At 37.5% G+C, this 22663-nt stretch overlaps 1 pseudogene; it reads right to left on the bottom strand.

Moving 5' to 3' along the window:
* Nucleotides 1–12820: 12820 nt before the first annotated feature.
* LOC122133894 lies at nucleotides 12821–22043 on the bottom strand (annotated as a pseudogene).
* Nucleotides 22044–22663: the final 620 nt, after the last annotated feature.

The raw sequence follows: 22663 nt of genomic DNA, 5'->3' as shown, positions 1-22663 counted from the left end.
TGGAGACTGGAGTAATGGCTGGTTTGTTGGGTTCACAGGAAATAAATGACATTTTAAAGAGTATCATACCAACAGAAAACGAGAGTTAGTTAAAATTTTAAATTAATAGTCTGGTTTGTTTGACGCACGGAAAATTTGTCAAAATTGAAACGAGAAATAAGAATTTAGCCGTCCTGAAAGCCATATTGAAATTCACACTTAAAAGAGACTAGAGTGCCTTAAAAACGAAGATGGCAGTTTGGTAAAGGGGTAACTCAAATGATGTTGCCTACAAAAAGACATTATTGTTGTGTATTTGGTGTAATGAAATTTGTTTATTGCGGTTTAAGGTTAAAAAAAAATTATTAGTTCATCATAATGTTACCTTATTGTTATCTCGCTTTATGGGGCCATGCCATTCTGAAAAGTGTGGTCGATTTTTTACAAGTGCTGCCCTTGCTTTCTTGGAAAACCCAGCGAGTGGTGGCTGGATTGGCCAGTGTCTATCCCTCACATTGTGATTGGCCGAATGCCTTAAACGTGTGATGGTTAAATGTGACGTGTGGCGGAGGTGTGCCAACAACCATAATACAGGCGAGAATAAAAAGGAATGGCCGTCTTTATTCTTGGGGGGGGTTGTGAAACTCTGGGCAGGTGTTATGGCAAATCTTCCCACATACTCGACCATAGTAGGATGTGGGGCGGGTGTTAGAACCGAGGCTGTTTCAGGGGGCCGTGGACAAGTCTCAACTTTTATAAAGAATATTCTCTGTTGGATTTGAGAACATTTAACTCTTTGCAACTATTACAAGATCTCTTCTTTATTCCACACAAGAGCTTGTAACACCCAAAGAGAAAGGAAAATTTGAAAATCGCGTCATATGACCCCATATGACGCAAAATGTAAATGGGCATGAATATTCTTTGAGTTAGACCAGGCATGCAAAAACTTTTGAATAGTCACCCACTGGCTATATACTGCAACAAATATATCTAACTTTCTTAAAAGAAATGTGGCAGGGGAAGTTTCTGGAATATTTGTTGATTTGACACGAAATGACTCATAATATCAAAACACATTTAAAAACCAACAACACAAACAAAATAATTGCCCGACGTTCTGTTATTTTTATATACTGATCTAATAATATTTTCTTTGCTCTTTGCCTAAATATAAGTGCCGCCACGACATAATCCGATGTTTGGATTTTCTATTATGACTGAGGACAATTTAAGCTATTATGAATTCTACAGGGGAAAAGATTAAATATGCATCTACAGTTCAACAAAAACAAATCTGAGATTACTTTGTGAACAAGCCACATTTGTTAATCCATAAATGCATTAGCTGGTTTAGCTCTTGTTTCTAGAATATCTTTAGCAAAACCATAAAACCTACAATCATTTCACAACAACATAAGTGATGATTTATTACAGAAATTATTAACTTTATCTTTCAAGCAGAGCAGGATGCCCTCATTCATGAGGTTCGAAACCAATGGTAGCTTCATTCTTCAGAACGACATAAAAAGCATATCACGTCCCCATGGAGAGGACAAAAAAGTTAGGAGACTTACTTTGTGCTTGACTTATCGGCTAAGCACACTTCATGTCATGTGCTTCTGTCACTTTTATAATTTCTGATTAGATTTATTTGATATTAAATTAGTACACATTAAATTAAACACTGCTAGAAACCATGAGCTTTGTTCGGCAATACATAGCACATCAACCTAAGCTGGGATTTTAGGTGCTGATTTTTTCAGGCAGAGAAAAGCCAGACGAAAGTCCAGAGCTATAAGACAGAAACAAGTATTATTTGCAATTCAATGTTAATATCAAAACAACGTCTCAGAGTGTTAGATACCACAGCCGTTTTCGGGCACAGTAGCAGTGTTGGGGACAGAAGTTCAACAGTCTTAAGTAGGGGCAACGCAAAATTTCATTCTTGTTCAGGAGACAATTTTGTCAGTCAATGCAGGGAATGCAATCGGAGCAGGTCTTATTCTCGCATGTGTCATGGAAACTGGAGAACATATGTGTGGACTTGGCACCCGTGAGGGAGCCCAGTAAATCAAGGTCATTGTGATGGATCGGCCCTCACCAACAGTTCCGAAACAACTCTTTGGCCACTGTCGTAACGGCTCTGAAATGCATTTGTGGAGCTCAGCCATGGATGAATTCTGGATCTTTGAATATAAGCCCAGGAGGAAACATGAAGCTCAACAAACTTCTCTGCAAAGGATATCAGCCGTCGCTGTATGCCAAAATAAAACCACATCTCATATGGAGATCAAGTCTTCCTCCATCTCAGACTGTTCCCACAGAGAGAGGTGCATGAGGTTTAGATCTGCCGCTCGAGTCAATGAAATCACTTGGCACCAATGCAAATGCAAAGCAGCTTTATACACAGGACGTCCCATCCTGCTTTCTCGATGACATCCGATGACACTCACAGGCAAAAAACACTTGGTAAGCCTGGGTCTGTGGGCACTGTGGCGGGGGGGGCTGCGGCCTGCTGTCATTCCCAGAATGAGGCTGTCGTGGAGGGAATTGAGGGTCTGTCAGAGGGACATGAGGTCTGTGGTTGAGGGCGGTTCAGTCAGTGTAATCTTTGTGGACTGGAAGTCATTTCCTTTATGTCCAAATGAGCGTGTGTTATTTTTAAATCTATTGAGGAAATAAAGCTGCTTTATTGTGGCTCAGTGAGTTGCCATTTCAACTCTATAACTGTTGCAGTGTCTCCACTGCATGAACGTGCTTGTAAAATAAGGCAGAGATAGAAACGGCTACAATTGCCTGTTTGGTATTGTATAATACAGTCTGTAGTTTATTGTTTTTGCCTGTTTAGACCACATTGCTTATAAAGGTAGTTCTCATTTCAGGGTGTCCATTAGAAAGCCCATTAACTTGTTCGCTCATAATTTTGAAAACAATAGTCCAGTTGGGTCGTGTCGTGTGTTTGGGAAATAATGGCCTGCCCTGCATGGCATTTTCCATTCTCTTTAACAGTAATGCCTTTAAGAAATGAAGGGTTTTTTTTCGGCAGAATGCTCTGAAACAAATTTGACAGATTGTTAAAACAACTAGAATGCACGTCAGCGTATGACAAGAAGTTATATTAGCATATGATTTCTTCAATTACTATTACTTCCTTTACCTTCAGCGATTACAATTGCGCTGCTAACATTTTGCACACAAAATTGAAGAAAAAATACTAATATCTCAGTTGATCTGAGGGTGTACTGACACATATGTAAACGTGGCCAATATAACGATGTTACAATAATGTACTTTTTGAATGCATAATCATCTTTTTTGGCATTCACAATATGCATAAGCTATGTGTGATTGTTAGCTGCATATAATCGATATGTAAATATGCTAACTAACTAAATATATACAGTATAAACACACAAATAAATACACATATTGCTGATGATATTATTGCATGAATATGTATAACAATCAGTTCTGATTGACTGCTACATTCAGCAGGTAAATGTTTTTTTCTATGATGACTGACGATTACATATATGTTTGTTTTTCTTGTACAATGTGATAGGTATATATATATATATATATATATATATATATATATATATATATATATATATATATATATATATATATATAATAATCAAATCAGTAGTTAATGCCCATTTTTTGTGTGTGTGTTAATAGTGATTTATTTTTATAATTATTAACTTTTATTATTTGTATTTGATTACTAAGTACAATAACCAGAAAATTATTCACAATTACTACCCTACACTCCATTCCAGTCCGACCTGGAGGCAATTACACAGACAAACAAACCTACATGTGATGTAATGTAAACATCATGCAGAAAAGAGCCCTGCATCACACTTGGCATGCCCAGAGTTGTCGTTTCATCTAATCACCATAAATGCAAACAATGCCACACATGAGACTGCATGGAGACAGTGGAGGCGTTTATATAAATGAGCATATAAGCAGTCGCAGCCTCCTCGAGATGTCCTCCAAGCACAATTAGAGAAAAATGGCAGCATGGCGTGGGACGAAGAGGAGGGTCTTGGCATTTATGCTGAGTTGTTCATCTGTGGTTGCCTATGAGGAGCCCTTTGGGAGGAACAGGACTTGACTGGCAAGTAGAGCTAACAGGGTCCAGATGGCGCCCCAGCGTTTGGGAAGGAGGTCAGGGGTTGTTACTACAGCTGCGGGGCAGTGGAAAATCATATTACAACCATTGTATGAGGTGAACATTTTGGACGCACCCAAAATCTTTTAAAAACCACATGGAGAGGTAAAGGAGGGGCCAGAAAAGTGTTTAAACATATGCAAGGTGCCACAGCCAAAGGAGGGCAGAGCTGACATTGCTTTAATTTTATGTTCGACACTCATATGGCATGTTAACGAAGCATGTAAAAGGGAAACAGCTGGGGTATATTGCCCTACAGAGGATGTTGTCATGTTATGCAGTGCCATTTCAGAGCAAAATCGGATTGGTAGAAGAACAGTACTCATTGTATAAGATTACTGAGAAACCAAACAGCAGAGCAAAACAGTCCAAAAATGCTGATAAGTCTGATAGCAGAAAGCTACTACTAAGCTGCAGGGAGATTGGACTCATGTCAAGACACTTTTAGGGAAAAATACAAAATATAGTGTCGAGCTGTTAGCATAATGGAAAACTTATATTAATATCAATATATTAATATTCTTTGGGACACTATGAAAAGCATTAAAGGGATAGGTCACTCTAAAATTTCAATTCTGTCATCATTTACTCATCCTTACATCGTTCTAAACCTGTATGACTTACTTAAATTGGGATAGTTCACCCAAAAATGAAAATAACCCCATGATTCACTCACCCTCAAGCCATCCTAGGTGTACAGTATATGACTTTCTTCTTTTATCAAAAAATGTCCAGGCTCTTCCAAGCTTTATTATGGCAGTGAATAATGGTTGAGATTTTGAAGCAAAATAAAGTGCAAGAATTCATTATAAAAAGTGTTCCACATGGCTCCAGGGATAAATAAAGTCCTTCTGAAGAAATTCGATGCCTTTGTGTATTTAAAATTTTATAAACCATAATCTCTGGCTTTCACTAACTGACGTACGTGCATTCACAAGAGAGTGGCATTCCAGCCTTTTTTTATTTTTATTTTTTTTACACATATACACCTGAGTAAATCATGGGGTAATTTTCATTTTTGGGTGTACTATCTCTTTAATGTAGAACACAAAAGAAGATATTTGTAGAATGCTGACTACCATTTACTTTCTGTTCCCATTGACTTCTATTATATTTTTTTGTCCGTACAATTGTCAGTGGGAACCAAAAACTGTTGAGTTAGGCCTGCCAACATAAAAAAAAAAAAAAAAAAAAAAAAAAAATCTTCTTTTTATCTTATGAATGACACTCATACAGGTTTGGAACAACATGATGGTGAGTCAATCATTACAGAATTTTTATATTTGGGCGAGAAAAAAATAATTTTCTGAGAAAAAGGTCAGAATTGCGAGATATAAACTCACAATATTACTTGCAATTCTGTGAAAAAAAGTCAGAATTGTGAAATATAAATTTACAATTGCAACAAAAAGTAAAAAATATAAGATAAAAAGTTGAAATTACCTTTTTATGTGGCAGAAACTAAAAAAATTGAATAGTTAGATATAAATTCACAATTCACAGAAAAAAGTCAGAATTGCAATGTGAAATTGAAATTCTGTCAGGCCTATGTCAGAATTGTGAGAAAAAAAGTCAGAATTATGAGACGAAAATTCAGAATTACCTTTTTATTTCTTTATTGTGATGGAAATGGCATTCAGTAGATTATTAAAGTATAAAGCAGTCTGTATATAGCAAAAACAACGTTTCTGCCTTTAAAACCATTTTGAATAACATGATCAACAGAGCCTGACTGCACAAAACCTCTTAAGCAAAGAATACCTTTAATTATAATTAAAAACAAATCATCCCTACGATTTTTTAAAGTCAAGTTTTGTTGTTGTTGTTTTTAACTGGATGCTAGTTTTACACAAACCTGTGGAGATCATGCATGCTGTCGTTAAAGCATAAGGAGGACAAACCAAATAATAAGATATTTATGTGCATGCATTCATGTGCATTAGCTTAACTTTTAAATAAAATTATGCTGTTTGTATAACCTGTAATGAAAAAGAACGTGTATTACATTGGAAAATACTTTCTTGCTTTTAGACAAATAATCTCTTGGACTGAATGGCTGGAAGACGAACATCCCTTGGCTTTCTTCATGCATGCCCTTCACAAATGATTTCAAATGAAACAACTCTGACGTTCCAAGGCTGCTGATTGACGAAAATAACACATGGATAAGTGTAAAATGTCTTAGCAGAGGCAATGGGCTTGCAGGGACTTTATTCAAAAATGTAAAATATTCTGCCTGTCTTTATCCAATAAATCAACGATTTCTTTGGAAGGCTTTTCATCTAAAAGGAATGAAACTCTTCCCAATATCTCAATCAAATGTACCCTTTGACTTGTATTGGTGTTCACAATTTGCTAAGCACAGTTTAATTGCAAGCATAGCAAGCAAATGAGTTTGAGAAGCTGTTGCTGCACACACACTTCAAAAGCACTTTGCAGATTGCAAAACAGAGCGGCATGTGACCCCAAACCAGGTCAGAAAATTACAGACCCCTTTAAGACCACCTGTAAGGGGCAAAACTTTTTTACAGCAAAGCTCAAGTCAAGTAACTGTGACCATATATAGATGCATATTATACTTTAAATAGATATATTACGATTAGAGATTTGGAATGATTCCATATTATATGAGTTTGATGTTAAGCCCTTTGTCTGCACTTCAGTTGAACTCTGGTTTTAACTGCCATTTCCAGATGATTTTTTATGTTTGATAAAAACCCAACCCACCCTTGTTTACTGTTACTGACATACCAGAGTAGTTTCTCTTTTTTATATAAAGCATCACACCGTTCCCTTTGCCAAAGGCTCCAAACTGATGCAGTTTGTTTGGAGAGAAGCATTTCCTCCTCCATATGGTTTTAATAAGGAGTCTCTGAGTATGTCTGTATAACGAAATCCAAATAATGTTCTTGTTTTATTTGGTTTAATTTCAAACAATTTCTGCAGCAATTTCAATTCAATTATTTGAATCATTTAATTTAAGAGAAACAAACAAACAAAACATATCGCATGTATCAAGCTATTCAGTGGCATGTGGTAGACTTCAAAAATGAGACAACAAATTTATTCATTCATTTTTTTGGTTGATTGATGTCAATAAAAGATAAAGGCATTAATTAAAAGTTTAAAGAACATGCTGGCACTGTCACCATGCAACTAATACTAATATGCTTATAAGATCATTTACATTAACATACTATTTAAATTAAAACAAAATCATGCCAAAGCTCATCAGGTTTATGCAAATTAGTGCATTTGTTTGAATCAGACATGATCGCATGGGTTGTTTACAATCTAATTAATGAAGCTGAAGCCAATTTGCAGACTGACTGATAAGATAATATGCTTATCATATATCATATATTATAATATATCTCTCTCACACACCACACATTTGGGCCTCTATAAGAACGCAACAAAAAACTCCCTCCCTCTCAAATTTTATCCGGCATGTTACTCTTGCGTTGATGTTTGAGTGAGCGAGTTGTTTGCTGTCTAATTACTGGAGCTAATTTGTGGACTGACAGGATAATATGCAATCAAGTCATTTTTCACCTGTATTTTGTCATTATCTCTTTCACTCTCATTCCACACTATCTGGACCTCTATGACAATGCAACAAAAAACTTGCTCCCTCTCAAATTTTATCCGCTGTGTTAATTTTAAGACCAAGATTTTACTCCCACCATGAAGATGCTGAACGGGTCTGTCCAGAGGTTCTGGTTTTGTTCAGGTTGTCACTTTTCCAAAAGGACCTTTCACTGAGACTATTAACTGTTAGCTTGTCGTCTGGGTTTATAGTCTGTTAAGGTTTATGAGTAATTTACAGTTCCCTGAGCACTGACTGAAAACCAAATTTATGTTGTACAGGACGTCTGGCCATGTTGTCAGAACATATTTTCATGACCTTAAAGGCGTCCTTTTTGACACAATTAAAGAGAACATTTGCGAAGTGAAAATGAAACAGTAATAATGTAGTACATTGAGAATGCTTCCTGGAACATTAGTTTTAAAAAGGTGTGCAAGATCACAAAAAAAAAAAGTGTGCAAGGAAATTTCTCTAGATAATGTTCACCCTGTTCTCCATCACAAAAAAATAAAAATAAAAATACTTTAACAATAAAATCATGTCAAACAGTCCACAATGTTCTTCCTAACTTGCCGTCCTCTCAACTCATGGCCTTATACATGCGGTCCAGTTCCTAAAAGACCAATGTCATGCTGGGGAAATCTTTGGAAGGATTATAAACCACTTACTTGCAAAATGAAAATGTCAAGCAAAAACATCCATCATTTTCAAGGACATATATCTGATAAAATATCCACAGATCTGTGCTGATGTCACGTCCGAGCTCTGCTGTTTTTGATTAATAAAGGTAAAATATGTGTCTAAGTTTGACCGAAAAAAAGAGAGAGAGAGATTTTGAGATTTTGGATGATGTTTATCTTTTTTCCAGACAGTAACTCTAGAATACTACATTAGCTACATTTTCCCATAGCAATATATTTTATTTATAGCAAAACACATACTCTGCCTCACTGATACAATGGCAAGATTTTATTGATGTGTTTGAAAATTTTGTGCTCATTAAGGCTGCATTTATTTGATTAAATTTAGTTAAAAGATAAAAAGATTGTTTCTAGGCTTTAAACATCATCGTTCTATGCAGGGAGAGAAAGCTCTCAGATTTCATCAAAAATGTCTTAATTTGTGTTCATTTTATTTTTGGGTGAACTATCCCTTTAATTTCTTTAAAAAAATATTCAAACTTTAAACTTTTGAATGGTAGATTAAAACATTATCATTTATAAAGCAAACATTCAGAGGCTTGCTTATTTTTTACATGTATTCCATATGAACCATTCAGATTTGCCATCACAACAACAGCGTTTAAATTGCACCCTGAAGTAATGGTTTAAAATTAGCTGTGACTTCAACACAGTCCGGCGGCTGTCTAGACTTTTTGACATAATCTGTTTGTAGAGCCTTTAGATTTTTTTGTCATGTAATGCAGTTGCTTGTTTAAATCGTAACCTAACCATATCCTAACGACATACCATTAGAAATTATCAAAGACAAATTCCGTCTCCAAATCAAATTCCATGCAATAATAATGTCACAAGTCATAATATTCAGGGGGTTTTCATAGGGTCAGTAATTTAACCCCACAAACATGGTGTTTTAAAGCTTTTAGCACAAAATCTTTAGTAGCTTGCTGTACTTCTCCCTTCAACATTACCTTTGCTGTGGCAGACATTTTATTAAATATCTAAGTGAGAAAATGCTTGTGTGAAATGAATTCCTCATGGAAGAAAAATAAATTGGCCTCAGCCCGTTGGCTTAACATCTGGCTCAATTTTACTCTGGCAAGTCAAAAAGTATTCAGAGAGTGAAAACATGACCCCCCTCTAACTTTCATTTTTTTAAAATTCCAAACTTAAAGCATAAGAAATTGTATCTCCTGTACAATTGTTTTCCATACATCGTAAGGGAGCAGCGCGCTGTTTGACAGAAGAGGTGAGCGAACAGAGTGTTTCTCACGGCCCATGACTTCCCAGTGAATTCTGTCATGTAGTGTCGAAAACAGTTTTCTTTGCCTGTGGACCAGCCCTCACACAGAGGCCGGGTTTTGACACCCGGGACATCTGCAAACAACTATTAATGCAAGTTATTAATGTACTAAATTGGGGGGTTCAAATTAGCTTTGGTCTGAGAAAATGTCTTTGAGGTCTGTTTCTGACAACAGAGAAGTTGTGGGGAAACAGTAGTGTTTGAGTGTGTTTTGTATGATTAAGATCAACTTTGAACATTATTACTTTTTCGTGGCTTTGATACGTTTGCAGCTTTGAGGATAGTGTAACTACATGTCTTTGGAAAAGTTAGCCATATGATCCCGTGTAATCATTGAAGAACTCCGTAACGTTTTGGTTTAACGAGAATCTCTGACCTGTTTCTTGAGGTCATCATGTTTTCTTTCCGGCAAACAGGAAACTTCCTTGAAGTGTCATGCACCACTATAGACGAAGATGGGGCCCTAAAACTTGGAGGCCAGCTGCAGACACTCTGGGCCTAAGGTTATTATTAGCGAGCAACCCAGGTGTAAGCGCTCATGAATGGGCAACTATTTCCTATGTGTATTGGGTGGTCATGCTACACTTGGTGTTTCATTAACTTCTATTTTAACTCTGCAAATATTTGAGAGCGGGAATACAACCGTATGTGCAACCAAAATTATTTGCACTGTATTCATACCAAGTTCAAGTCCAGTGAACTTCTGACCTGGTAATTTGAATAGCAAAAGGACCTTTTAGGATCTAAACCATCACAGAGATTGTCCTTTTGGCTCTCAACGCAAAGACACACAAACTTCTGCTAGGGTTCCTTCATAAACCAAACTGCATAGCACTAAGACAGAAGCACTTTGCGAATTGCGCAACTGACAACCATGGCAATGTTTTCCACTGGAACCCTCATTAGGAAAGCTAGAAATTTATGTTTTGCCTGCTGTGGGGTTTATTCGATTCAGCTGGTTCCCACACACCACCTAGGTTGGTCATTCCCACGCGGAATTTAATTTCCTTTGCCAACAATGTTTTGGTCTCCACCACGGATCCAAATTGTTGGTTATACTCATAAACCGCACGCTGTAGATGACTGGCTGAAGATCACTTTGATTCACAGTACATAACCCCTGAGAAAAGACCATAATGGCGTGATTGAACCAAGAATTGCCGCCCCGCTCGCAACAGATTTCTTACACAGAAAACACAAATGGGTTTGAGGACCTTACCCTCACAGGGATCTCGTACCCCCATTTAAATGTTCTACTCATCTAAATGTTGCTATGGTTTGTTTTCCTGATCGCGGCCTAGCTTTCAGTCAAGAAGTGCACATACGGGCAAATTTACCACTAGTCTATGACAAAACAAATCTCAGTTTCTTTTTACTGTACTTGTATGTCAAGAGATGAATCTACTGTAAATGTCATTCCACGTGTTATATGCCTAATCAACACTAGACACTGCTAGCATTAGTTAGGTAGACACTCCTAGAATTGACTCTTGATCATGTAGACCTCTTGATTTCAGCTTTGCAACTGATTTTTGATAGTGCTCTGCCGCAATGAATCCACTATAATGATCCATTCTAATGGAGCTGACCTTTTCACTGTAGTCATAATGATGATTTATTGTCACAGTGTGGAAACTGTTTATGCTTGCTAGTAGTCAGATTATCACAGATATTACACTAGATAAATAAAAAGATCTCTTTACCCAGTTAACATGTTGTAATAATGAAATAAAACAAGTGTGATGCACGTTTTGGAATATATTTCTGTGTTATAAGAAACATATACTGATGTTTTTCATTAACTTGACCGAGAAACCTACTGTGAGATAAGTCATGTCTACATTTCCAAATAAAACAGCATCGTGGTCAATAATAATAACGCATCCGTAGTTTTAGTACTTGCACTTTTCAATATTTCAGTAATTTGATATTCAAATCTGCAAATTGCACATTTTGTTTTTGGTTTGCTTTTTAAAATGTTACAGCAACATGACTTAGCATCAACGAAAATGCAAACATTGCGCAATGTTATAAAAAAAATTATGTTCTTTGCTGAGTAGATAGCTAATCAGGTAATATTATTTCAAAATTTGTTCATATCTTTTATTATGAAATAGTAATCATCAAAACTGTATTTGCTTAATGAACTCAAAAAGTGCCTAAACAAAAAATGTCCCCCTTTTTACATGCATCTAAACCCTTTCTTGCTGTTGCAGAGAGGGAATAAAATGTCATGCTAACACATCATGAAATCCTCAAAAACACAATAACCACATATAAATTACACTGGTAAAATTTCTATATTACAAATTGGGAAATCAAACCAATTTGAACGTTAAAACGTAAGTTTGCACTATTGCCAATCATTTAAATAAATTTGTCTGCGACAGTTTTGTACCAGTTCTGTAAATTATGCCTCAGTGCCTTGATTTTGAAGTGGTCATGCAGTGCCAGCAAACATGTAAATTACTCTGTAACTTTTCGCACACAGTGTTTCATACCGTGACTGGTAGAAACTATGGTACCTCTGACGAGTGGAAATATTTGGTTTACCATTGAACTTATAATAAAAATCAGTTTCAGAGTACCTGCTCTGAATGTTCCTGTGATTATGAATGCAAATACTGGCACTACTAAATCACACTTATAAAAAAGCAATAAAGCATGGTCTCATTCGTCCTATGCTTAGTGTTCATATGAGTAATGCTGGCTAATGATTGGGAGTCTAATGAATGGTACCTAGTACAAATAATGGTTTAATTCATAGCAGCCTGGCTCTGTAACCATTGTTAAAACAAGAAAGGGTGTGAATGGCTCAATACCCTTTATAGAATTAGGCTGTAGGTCTATCCAAGAGTGTTGAATGCCTATACAAAGTATACTGTTGCCTCACGAGCAAACTCTATATTTGGGGAATGTACATGTGGGCCTCTAAGATCTCCCGAAGAGTCCATCCCACTATCATCTAGCTTTGAGAGAGATCTCCAAGTGGAACCTTTACCACCACATCATCATCAGTCTTTTCAGAAAGGCAATCAGTGCATCACTATTTTGGGATATTTGGAAGTTTTATTAGTCTATCTGCCTCATGATACTCTGAGCAGGCCCTTCCCTGGTGGTCCAGGTATTCCACGTGGCCCCGGTGGTCCACAGGGCCTGTACTCCTAGTGGTCCAGGAGGGTCCATGTACCCCTGGGAGTCCAGCTTGCCCTCGGATACCTGTCGGTCCTTTGGCGACAGGAATTCCATCCTTCCCAGGAGCCCCCACTATCACTATCCTTCTGTCCCTTTTCACCACGAGGCCCTGGTTGGCCCTAAGCGACCCTTTTTTTCTCCTTTAAGTCCTGGCCACCCCCTCTCATTCCGTGAAGATCCACTTTAACCTTGATCCCCCTTAATTCCCATAGCGCCCTTAAGTCCTTGAGGGTCCAAGATTCCCTGCAAGTCCCTGTCACCTTCGGGTCCTCGTTTACACCTACAGGGTCCTTTAGGCTCCGGTTTCCTCCCCCTGTTTTCCTTTTTGACCTGGGGACCAGGCTACACCTATAAAGGGAATCCAGAAAATAAAGACACTTAGAAACTTAAGTGTGTAAGTGAACATGTAAGTGAACCTATTTTCTATAGACATACAACAGGTCTTACAATTCGGCCCTAGAGGCCCCCTGTCCCAACAGAGGTTAGGCCCACAACCCTAAGTTTAATCAAGGTCTTCAGAATTGATGTCAGAAGATGGAGTAATTACTCTGCAGATCAGTGACCTTACATACGGCGAATTTGAGGATCTTATACTAAAGGTAGACAACTACCTTTCAGAATAGTGAACGTTCTGGATCAGCTTTTCATGGACTGTTGTTATACCAGCTTCTATCCATCAACCACCATTGATAGGTTTCCTCACATCAGAATCAAGACGTAACATTCAACATTCTATGTACTGCATTCTCAGAGGGTCAGCAAGGTGAAGGAGAAGCAAGACTGTGTTGTTCACGGTTCTGCAAATCTTCTGTGTGACCTGTTCAGCCCTGGATTGGCAAGAGGCACTCTCTTGGTTGATGTATGGTACATGCTCGGGACATGGGCTAACAGTGGCTTTGAAGCTGGAGCCAGATAGAGAGCGTGTCGATCTCCATTTCACATGGACTTCATTCTCTGTATCCAAAAGTCACAAATCGGTCCCAGGTCCGGTTCTCGTAGTACTTGGCATGGTACTGGTGGTCATGCATGTTCTCCTCATGTTCATCAATGTAAGACGAGACATTATCTAGCTGCATCTGAAGGTTCATGACTTGCAGAGTGCGGTCAATGCACCATCTCTGAACTCATGCTGATACGCTGGTGAGTGGCAGAGACACCATTCTGAACAGCCCTCACGGGTCTGCATGGTTACACTGGCATTGGACTTCAGGGCACTTAAAACTCTGCTGTAGTTCTGCCCAGTCTGCTGTTATTTTTTTGACCGCACCAAGGTCTTCCTCTTCTGCCTTCCCCTCTGAAGAGCACCTATCCACAAAGCACTAAGGGCGACAGTAGTGTTGACTTGTTTGCCTGTTGCATTGTGGCCTTCAAATCATACTGATCCTCAACAAGGGGTTTCATGCCCTGATCACGTTTTCATTGATGACAACCGTGCCAGCCAGTTACCTGATCCAGGTACTGGCCCAGAGACTGGTTTATCCGCTTGATGATTATTCCAAAATGACTGGGAGTCTCTAGTCATTCTGTTGCTGGATTGAGTAAGACTTTGCTGAGATTGAGTGGCCTGTTTCCAACTGCTGATCTTGACGGAGTACTATCTTCTGGATTTCCTCATACTCTTTCTTCAGTCTCTGGCAATCTCCTCTTGGTATTGAGCAGCATCTAAGCAGTTGGAATAGGTGTTTACCAGCGCTGATATCTGCAATACAACCATGAAACCGTGAATGTCTTGTACCGCTGACACAAAATACACTGTAAAATTGCATGAAAAATGCAGTTTTGTTTTAAACAGACTGCGCACTCTGTGTGCACAGCTGTTTTGAAGGGCATTATTTTGGTAATAAAATGATTCCTCAAGGTTTTACTCTCTGAGGGGGTTCACTGACCACAGGAAGTGAATGGGAGAGATTAGACAAACAAATTAAGATAAAACCATAGCCAGGACTATTTTAAACTGTGTGAGAACATGTTTTTCTTTTTACATTTTCATTTTCTTGTTGTAGATCTTTGTGTTTATCGTTAACTAAAACACTATTAAAAGTGGTTTTTGTTAACTGAAAACAAAGCTTAGAAAAATATTAGATAAAAACTTTAAAAGTTAATTGTTGCCTCTTGTCAGCTAAATGGAATAAGTGTAAGTACTACAATTAACTGTAATAAAATCAATTAAAGCCCATAAAGAAATATATTACTAAAAAAATATAAAATCAGAATCATATATAAAAATAATAGTCAATTCAAAAACTAAGATTCTTCTACCTTTTATGCTTTCTTGGGGACCTTTGAAATCTGTTTTGCGGTAAAATGTCCTCCTCTTCAGATAAGGTGTCAACTCTCCTGAAAACTGATAAAAACTGCAGACAAATTTAATACTAATATTAAAACCATTATTTTAGACACCTGTAGGTGATCCGAAATAAGCAAGCAAAAATAAATAAATTCACATTTGATACAAATTTCTAATTCTAATCAAAACTGTGAAATGAAATTGCATAAATGTTTTGGAACAGCAAACCCAGCTTAAGTGATCTTTACTTTCCTCTGAGAATAAACATGTTTGGAATTCTTTTTAAGAACCTTTCTTTCAACACCACCACGACTTAATCTTGCACTATGGGAACTGGTAAAGTATAATGTAACCTCATTTGCGGTTGTAATTTATATTCCAGCTGTATGAAGGCATGTAACATGCTGTATTTTAAAAAGGTGATGTAAAGGAAATTGCTTATGTTTTTATCACTAAACAGGATACTTTTACTTGATCTACTTGCCTTGTGCAAACTTCCTACATCAAATTCCTTAACATAGTAGTAGTATGCATATTCCACACCTACTGTTATACATTGTTGAGGCGTTACAGCAATATGAAACAGATGTGTATGTGGCATCATTTCGTGAATCATCTGGGCTTTGTTTTTTGTTTTTTATATCATCATATATTTTTTCATCAAACCAACAAACATTCTTATTGATTTGATTTGCCACAGTTTAGCTAGTTGTGGGTTGACGTCCCCGTAGTATTAGAACTGGCAAGCACAACAATGAAGTCATGAAGTTCTTGTTGAAGCCCCATTGCATTTAGAAACTTAGGTATTTGTTGTTGTACACGTTATGCACGGTGAAATATATTTGTAGTTCTCTTTCACTATTGGCGTTCATTGTGCTTTCATGCTTGTTAGTGGGGCAAAGGATTCAGATTTGGCATCTAACTTCACACATTGATGTGAGATTTATTGTGCGGGCAAGGTTTTGGTTAACGTCTAACTATTAAATCTGGAAATTGTTGACTTTGAGCATTAGGGTAAATCAAAAACCCACACTGCATGTTGTAACCATGTGTTATGGAGGATGAGAATTGGGGTGTCCTACATTCCATTCACTGGCTCATAACTGACTCCCCCCAGCAGTGTGTCTTCTCAAGTGAAAATGCTGATTGCTGATTCATGTAAAAGTATTTTACTACAATTTAACTGTCTTTGTTCACTTTGGCGTCATTTAAGGATTGAGGAAAACAAACAAACAAACAACAACAACAAAACCTGTTGCAAACATGGTTGTACCTTGACAACTTACCAAGGGATGCCAACACGGCAACTGCAATGATGAGCAAAGCTAAAAAACCATAGAGCATTTTAACAGCTAAGCTGAAGAGAATGTGTAAATGTTGTCTGCTGACATTTCATACATCCTCCTCTTGCTCTTCCTGTGGACACAAAAAGACATTTTCATAAAGATGTGAACCTTTATTATGAAACTAACCATTATATCCTTACTGGTATGTAAAAAATTAAAAACTTCACCCCCAAAATCAACATATTAAATAGACTATTAAAACCTAAATACACAACTGCACTTTGAAAAAAAAATCAAAACCATAAAGAGAATCTATTCAAATTCTACATGACTAATAATTCAACTGAGCCTGCAAATTCTCTAAATGAAGCTTTTCTGAATGCTGTCAAGAACTGAACATTTAAAACAGATGTAATCAATAGTCAATAATCACTCAATAAATGGTGGATAATTTTGTGACTCATGTACACTTTAGACATCTTTTAGACATCAGACCATTGCAAAAAAAAAAAAATTCAGGCACAATTTTACATTTAGACAGGATATTTATCAAAACAGTCAGCTTACTATCTAAACTCTCTTTTACGAACTGCTTTTTTTTCTCTCTCTGTCATGCCTCATTTAATAAGGAGAGAAATAATCTTTAAGAAAGATGAATTTTTCTAACCTCTCAAGGGAGGAATTTCCTCTTCTTCTCCAGTTAAGTCCTCCTCTACAAAGAGAAATCGCACAAAACACAAGTAAGTCATGGCTTTTTAATTTATAACATCGTACTTGAAAGTAATCATAATTCTAATTAAATCATTGTTCATTGCATTGGCTAATCAAACACAGTTTCCCTTGAGAGTCATCATCTACCTCCTGCACAGAACATAAACCATTGTACCATCCATAATATCAACATGTCAGGTCTCAAACTTTAATTGCAGGAGATTATAAGAGGACAACAAAATCCACTGCAGGAATTACACACATATTTGGTCTTATAAGTCTATATCAAGAGGGCTCAAATGAAACTGAACAAAGAAACAGACTCCACATACCATTAAAAAGCTGGTTCTCGTAGCCACTATAGCTGTCTGCAAAAGAGGAAAAAAAGCACCAGGGTTGATGTATGTGTTTGCAAATTAAGGTCAGTAGATTGAAACATAAACTTATTCTGGGAAATAACACACACGCTTTATCACCAGAAACATAAATCATATGAGTTGAAATTCCATAAGGCCTGCTTGCTAGCACTCAGCCTTAAGACGAAAACCAGTCAACTTGGACCGATTCGTACTAGATGAGGTCATTGCTGGAAAGAACCTTATATTAGCTCAATTACACAAAATTGGTGAGGGAAGTGTACTAAATTTGATTGGATCTTTTGGAGGATTTATTCTTCCTGGGCGGAATAAACTAGCCCTGGGAATATTTTTGTAATTCAGAGGTGCTCTTAACATATGCCAAAAAAGGACCCTTAGTAAGGCCCTTTTGAGTTTAGAAGCCCATGTTGAGTTTGTTTTTAATGGGTGGGAAAAACCACAGCTGTTCTGGCCATAAGCCACAAAAATAAAACGGTGTGTGGTGCAGGACATAGCTATAAATAGAATAGAGCATGAATGGTTAGAACATCTGGAAAAGCATTGTCAGCAGAGGGTTAGCTGGGGGGGGTTCTTATTGCAGCCACCCATGACAGTCAGTTAACTAAACAGCTGATTACTACCTGCTGGAGTACAACCAAAATGTATGAGGTGCTTCAAGTGAGGAAAGAAATGGGACTATATACACCATGAGTACATCTAAGAAGCTTTATTAACAAGGAACAAAGGTATGTCAATGTCATTTTATGTGGTCTCCAAGACCATCCATGTCCCACAATGCATACTGTTCCATGGGAAGAAGGAATACACAACAAAAAGCGTGAACATGTGAGGGCATCTTTACAGAAGCCTGCAATCTACCATGTTTTGGAGAGTAATATTATCACTGAAGACAAGACAGGGTCCGCTTTGAAAATTGGGCTTGAACTCTGCACAGAAATATGAAAATGTGGTATGTGTTCCTGGCTGAGAAGAAAGGACAAGAGTTAGGTGCAAGCTATGACAAGGAATGGTGACTCAACATCTCTACACCCTGCAGCTGCAGGGCACTGGGTTGTACTAAAGGTAAAGAGTTGTTACTGGAGGTATGCCAGTTATCACTGCCAGTGCTGTTAAACATCAACCTGTTTTGTCTTTATCGGACACTACTATTCAGCAAGCACTTTTACAATAACATCCCTCAACACAACAGTCTCAGGGAGTTTGCACCTGCTTCGTTTTCTGTTTGTTTTAAATCTTGGGTCTGTATTTTTCAAAACCCCCAAGCACGTCTTTGAGCCGTGCTTTGCGTGCCAGACCTGTTAAGCTCATGTGAGACTGTTTATACCTACTACTCAAGCCGCTGAGGTCAGGTCTACCAGAGCCAGAGTGCTAGAAGGGGCAAAAGCTTGATGAGGGAGAAAGTGGAGAGACTTTACATTTTCCCCACCAGTCCTGGCTACACAGGTGGCTCGGAGCAGACGCAACCTTGGGTCTTGTGGTAGTGTGAGTGTTGCCAACAGTACAGAGGAAAAGGAGGGGACCCTTCAGTCTGGTCTGGATGTCTGCATTCCCTTCGAAAACATTGCTTCAAAAAGCACTATGGCTGGGTCAACAGAAGACGTAAACTTAAAAGGTATGAAAGTTAATGAAAGAGGGAGGATATTTAATTAGCTTGCCGGGTCATTCGAGGATCTGGAGGAAATGGAAATTTTCTACATTTGGTTAGAAGTCTAAAAGCATAAGGTGAATATGCCAATGTTTATAAAGGGTGGGCACTCACAATCTGTGTGCTTTCAAAATTGAGCTGCATGATGTAAGGTTAAAACAAGCAGGGAGTCTTAAGTTTTACAAGTTACACAAATAAAATACAGTAAATGGTACTTAAAGGTCAAAAACTGGCCATTGTGTGCTGTTTTTTCTCTAAATCAACAGCAATTCTTAACCCTGGACACAATTTAGGTAGCATTAGAAGGATATCATCAGTTATCTCACATGTACATAATTAAGTAAATCAGTCCACTTGGGCAGATGTTGTACAGTATGTTAGCAACCAGCTATGCAAATAACATCTGTGCCCTACCCAGACATTAAAGGCTAAAATTTCATTCTAGGTCTTCAAAACACTGTGAGAATAACTAAAACCATATGACTCACAATGGTAGCATGTAAATACAGATCGGAGAAAATTATATATTGTCAGTGGCCAGAACAAAGTCTTGGTCACCAAGATGTACCAAGATGCACTTAATCCACCAAGATTTGGTTGTCAACCACATGAGGCATCCATCAGCTTATCCTATTTTCTGGAAATACAGCAAGGAAGACAAATGTTTAATACAATACAATAGTTGAGAACTCCTTGGAGCACAATGTCTAAGATGATATCTCCTTTCAGAACTTCACAATGTCAAAAGTTTGTGGTTAATCTCTTCAGCACCTTCTACACAGGCCAAAGATTTCTGAGGATTCTTCTAATCCATCAAATCGTGCAGTGGAAAGCTACTTGAGTGAGGTGTTCTCGGGTAAACTTCCAGGGCTTTGATGTCCTAAAGAACGAATTGCCGTGGTGTGCATGATTTCTAAACTGTGGGTTCAGGAGGTTGCCCAGTGCCTTTAACATGGATACCCTTTACTGAAAAGCACCAAAACAGGAAACATCCAGTAATACGGGTATTATGTGACCAGATGAATGCAGTGGGTATAAAACATCTGACAGAAACGCCTGAAACTAGAGATGGGAAGCAGAGGCAGAGGGCAGGGTCTTTCCAAACCACAGAAACCCAACCACAACTAATAAAGACAAGTGTCTCTACATTTCTGCTTGCTGTTATAACTGCTTTACACGCATTTTTAAAAGTATGAGCAGTTCTCTCCCAAGAGTTCAACCATAGAGTTCAATGGAGAGTAATTGAAAACATTCATACTGTATATTATAGTTCGTGAAAACAAAAGAGTTGAAAACTGGAGGTGAATCTCACTCCTCTACTCCCATCTTTAGATATCGACATGTTTACAGTCACACATGGGTTGACTTAATTGCATGAAAGTACACGTTCTTGGATGTTTTACAGCTTGTTTTCTGAAGCCAAACTTTTTTTTTAAGGCAACCGCATTAGACTGTAACAAAAACAGTCTATTAAACAGGTCCTTATGTTCAAATATAAACAAATATGAAGAGTAAGTGTGTTTCATTATATATGATACATTTAAATTAGATGTAATCAACATTAAGAAGATCCTTGGAAAACAGCTGAAGGGAACGTATGTATGTGTGTGGTTATTCAATTCAATTAAATTCAATTCAAGTTTATTTGTATACCAATTTTTACGATACAAATCATTGCAAAACAACTTTACAGAAAATTAAGCTTCTACAATATTTAGTAGTAGCTTATCAGTGGCGACTGTCAGTTTATGTGCATACGGCAGAAATGTTCAGAAAAATCAATAAAAGACGTAAACAAATGAACAGACGATTAACGCTATTAACTACACTGGTTAGCACTGGCTCCACACCTGCTGCCCACACCAAGAACATAGAACTCCCCGCACATCCCCTCACGCATAAGGAATGCATTAGGAGCCATGCTCTTTCATGAGTTTCTGGATTATGCATTAAAAGAGTGAAAAATGTACCTTCATCTTGGCTATGTTTCCTATAAATTAAAGATCCTACCAAAGGATGCAGATCCACATATTCCATTTCCATTCAAAAATAACTCACTTGGATTTTATGAAAAATGCAAATTATTCAGTGTTGACAAAAAACCAAGTGCTGCCTCAACAGTGTGGTTTATCTAAGTGTTTAACTAAAAATTCAACAGCAAATGGTATCAAGCTGAGAGTGATGAAGACATGATGTGTTTTGTTTTCAAAGTAACAGAACGACAAACTCGCATCCAAAATCAACAGGTCCCTGCTTACTTTAGACTTCCAAGTTATGGTCTTAAATATGTGCTGTCAGCACGCTCATGTTTGCAATGGTTTTCTCACATGAATTAAAAAACCATAACACATTAGTCAGTAGAAAATCAATAAAAAGAAACACTGCTCACCTTTCATGTTGATTCTGTAAAGTAACCCCAGGTCAGTTCCGTAAAGATGACTGCGGAGACTTGAGACTGAATATATTTCACCTGTTTGATTGTTCAAACTTGGAATGTATTTCAGTGACTCATCAGAATCCCAAGCATCAATCAAGAAGCATACTGGTTTGCTTACAAGAGGTAAGGCAATAAATCTGTGGAGTTATCCAATGTTGAAAACCCTTGTGGGTCCAGCTGGTGTGTCAGGAAGACCCCTCTATAACATGCAGCCTCTTTGCTATAGAACCAGAGGAAAGTAATACCTTGGACAGTAACCATGTGCAGCTTTGGGAAACATGCTGGAGAGAGGGAGAGATTGTTTCCATGTGGAAAAGGGATGGAATGGATGAAGAGAGAAGGAGGAGAAAAGGAGGAGGTGGGACACGGTGCGTGTGCTTCAGTGAGTCAGTCCTGAGCACCCGCCTAATTGCTAACAAATGTCTGGTATTGGAGCAACAGGGACCTTTATCATCTTTGGCCTCTGTTGTTGGAGATTTACACATTGTGTTTGCCATATGGAACAAAAAGGGACATGTTGTTCCTCAACAGTCAGTTTGTTGTTGTGAGGAGAAAGAAAAATTATTGTGCTAGTGCTATTGAAAATGCAAAGTGCAGCTTCATACCTTTTTCAATTAAAGTCGGTGCATTTTTCTAAAACACTATTTTGTTCTATTTAACAACATCAGCATTTAGTTTGAAATCAAGTCAAGTGATGCAGGCTAAGATATTTTTGGTATTTCTGCTGTATTGTTTTTAAACTTTCATACTGGGAGTATTGAAATATTAAATAAATTAACCATTATTTATTTTGTAATTCCAGAAGTTACAAGAACCTCATGTTCTTCATTTTAATTTAGATCAGAGGTAGATTATTTAGATATAATAATCATAATTTATTAATTTAAATACTTTAAAGTAATCCGTGTCCCTCTTTTAAGTAAGCTGAGGGCCCATGGTTAAAAAATCACTCTGTTTATAATAATTGTCATTATTTACTCACCATGTTGTC

The sequence above is a fragment of the Cyprinus carpio genome, unplaced genomic scaffold (assembly GCF_018340385.1).
Source record: "Cyprinus carpio isolate SPL01 unplaced genomic scaffold, ASM1834038v1 S000006759, whole genome shotgun sequence".
In the NCBI taxonomy this organism is placed as follows: domain Eukaryota; kingdom Metazoa; phylum Chordata; class Actinopteri; order Cypriniformes; family Cyprinidae; genus Cyprinus; species Cyprinus carpio.
The sequence above is the reverse complement of the archived record's forward strand: the minus strand, read 5'-3'. Positions and strand labels throughout refer to the sequence as shown.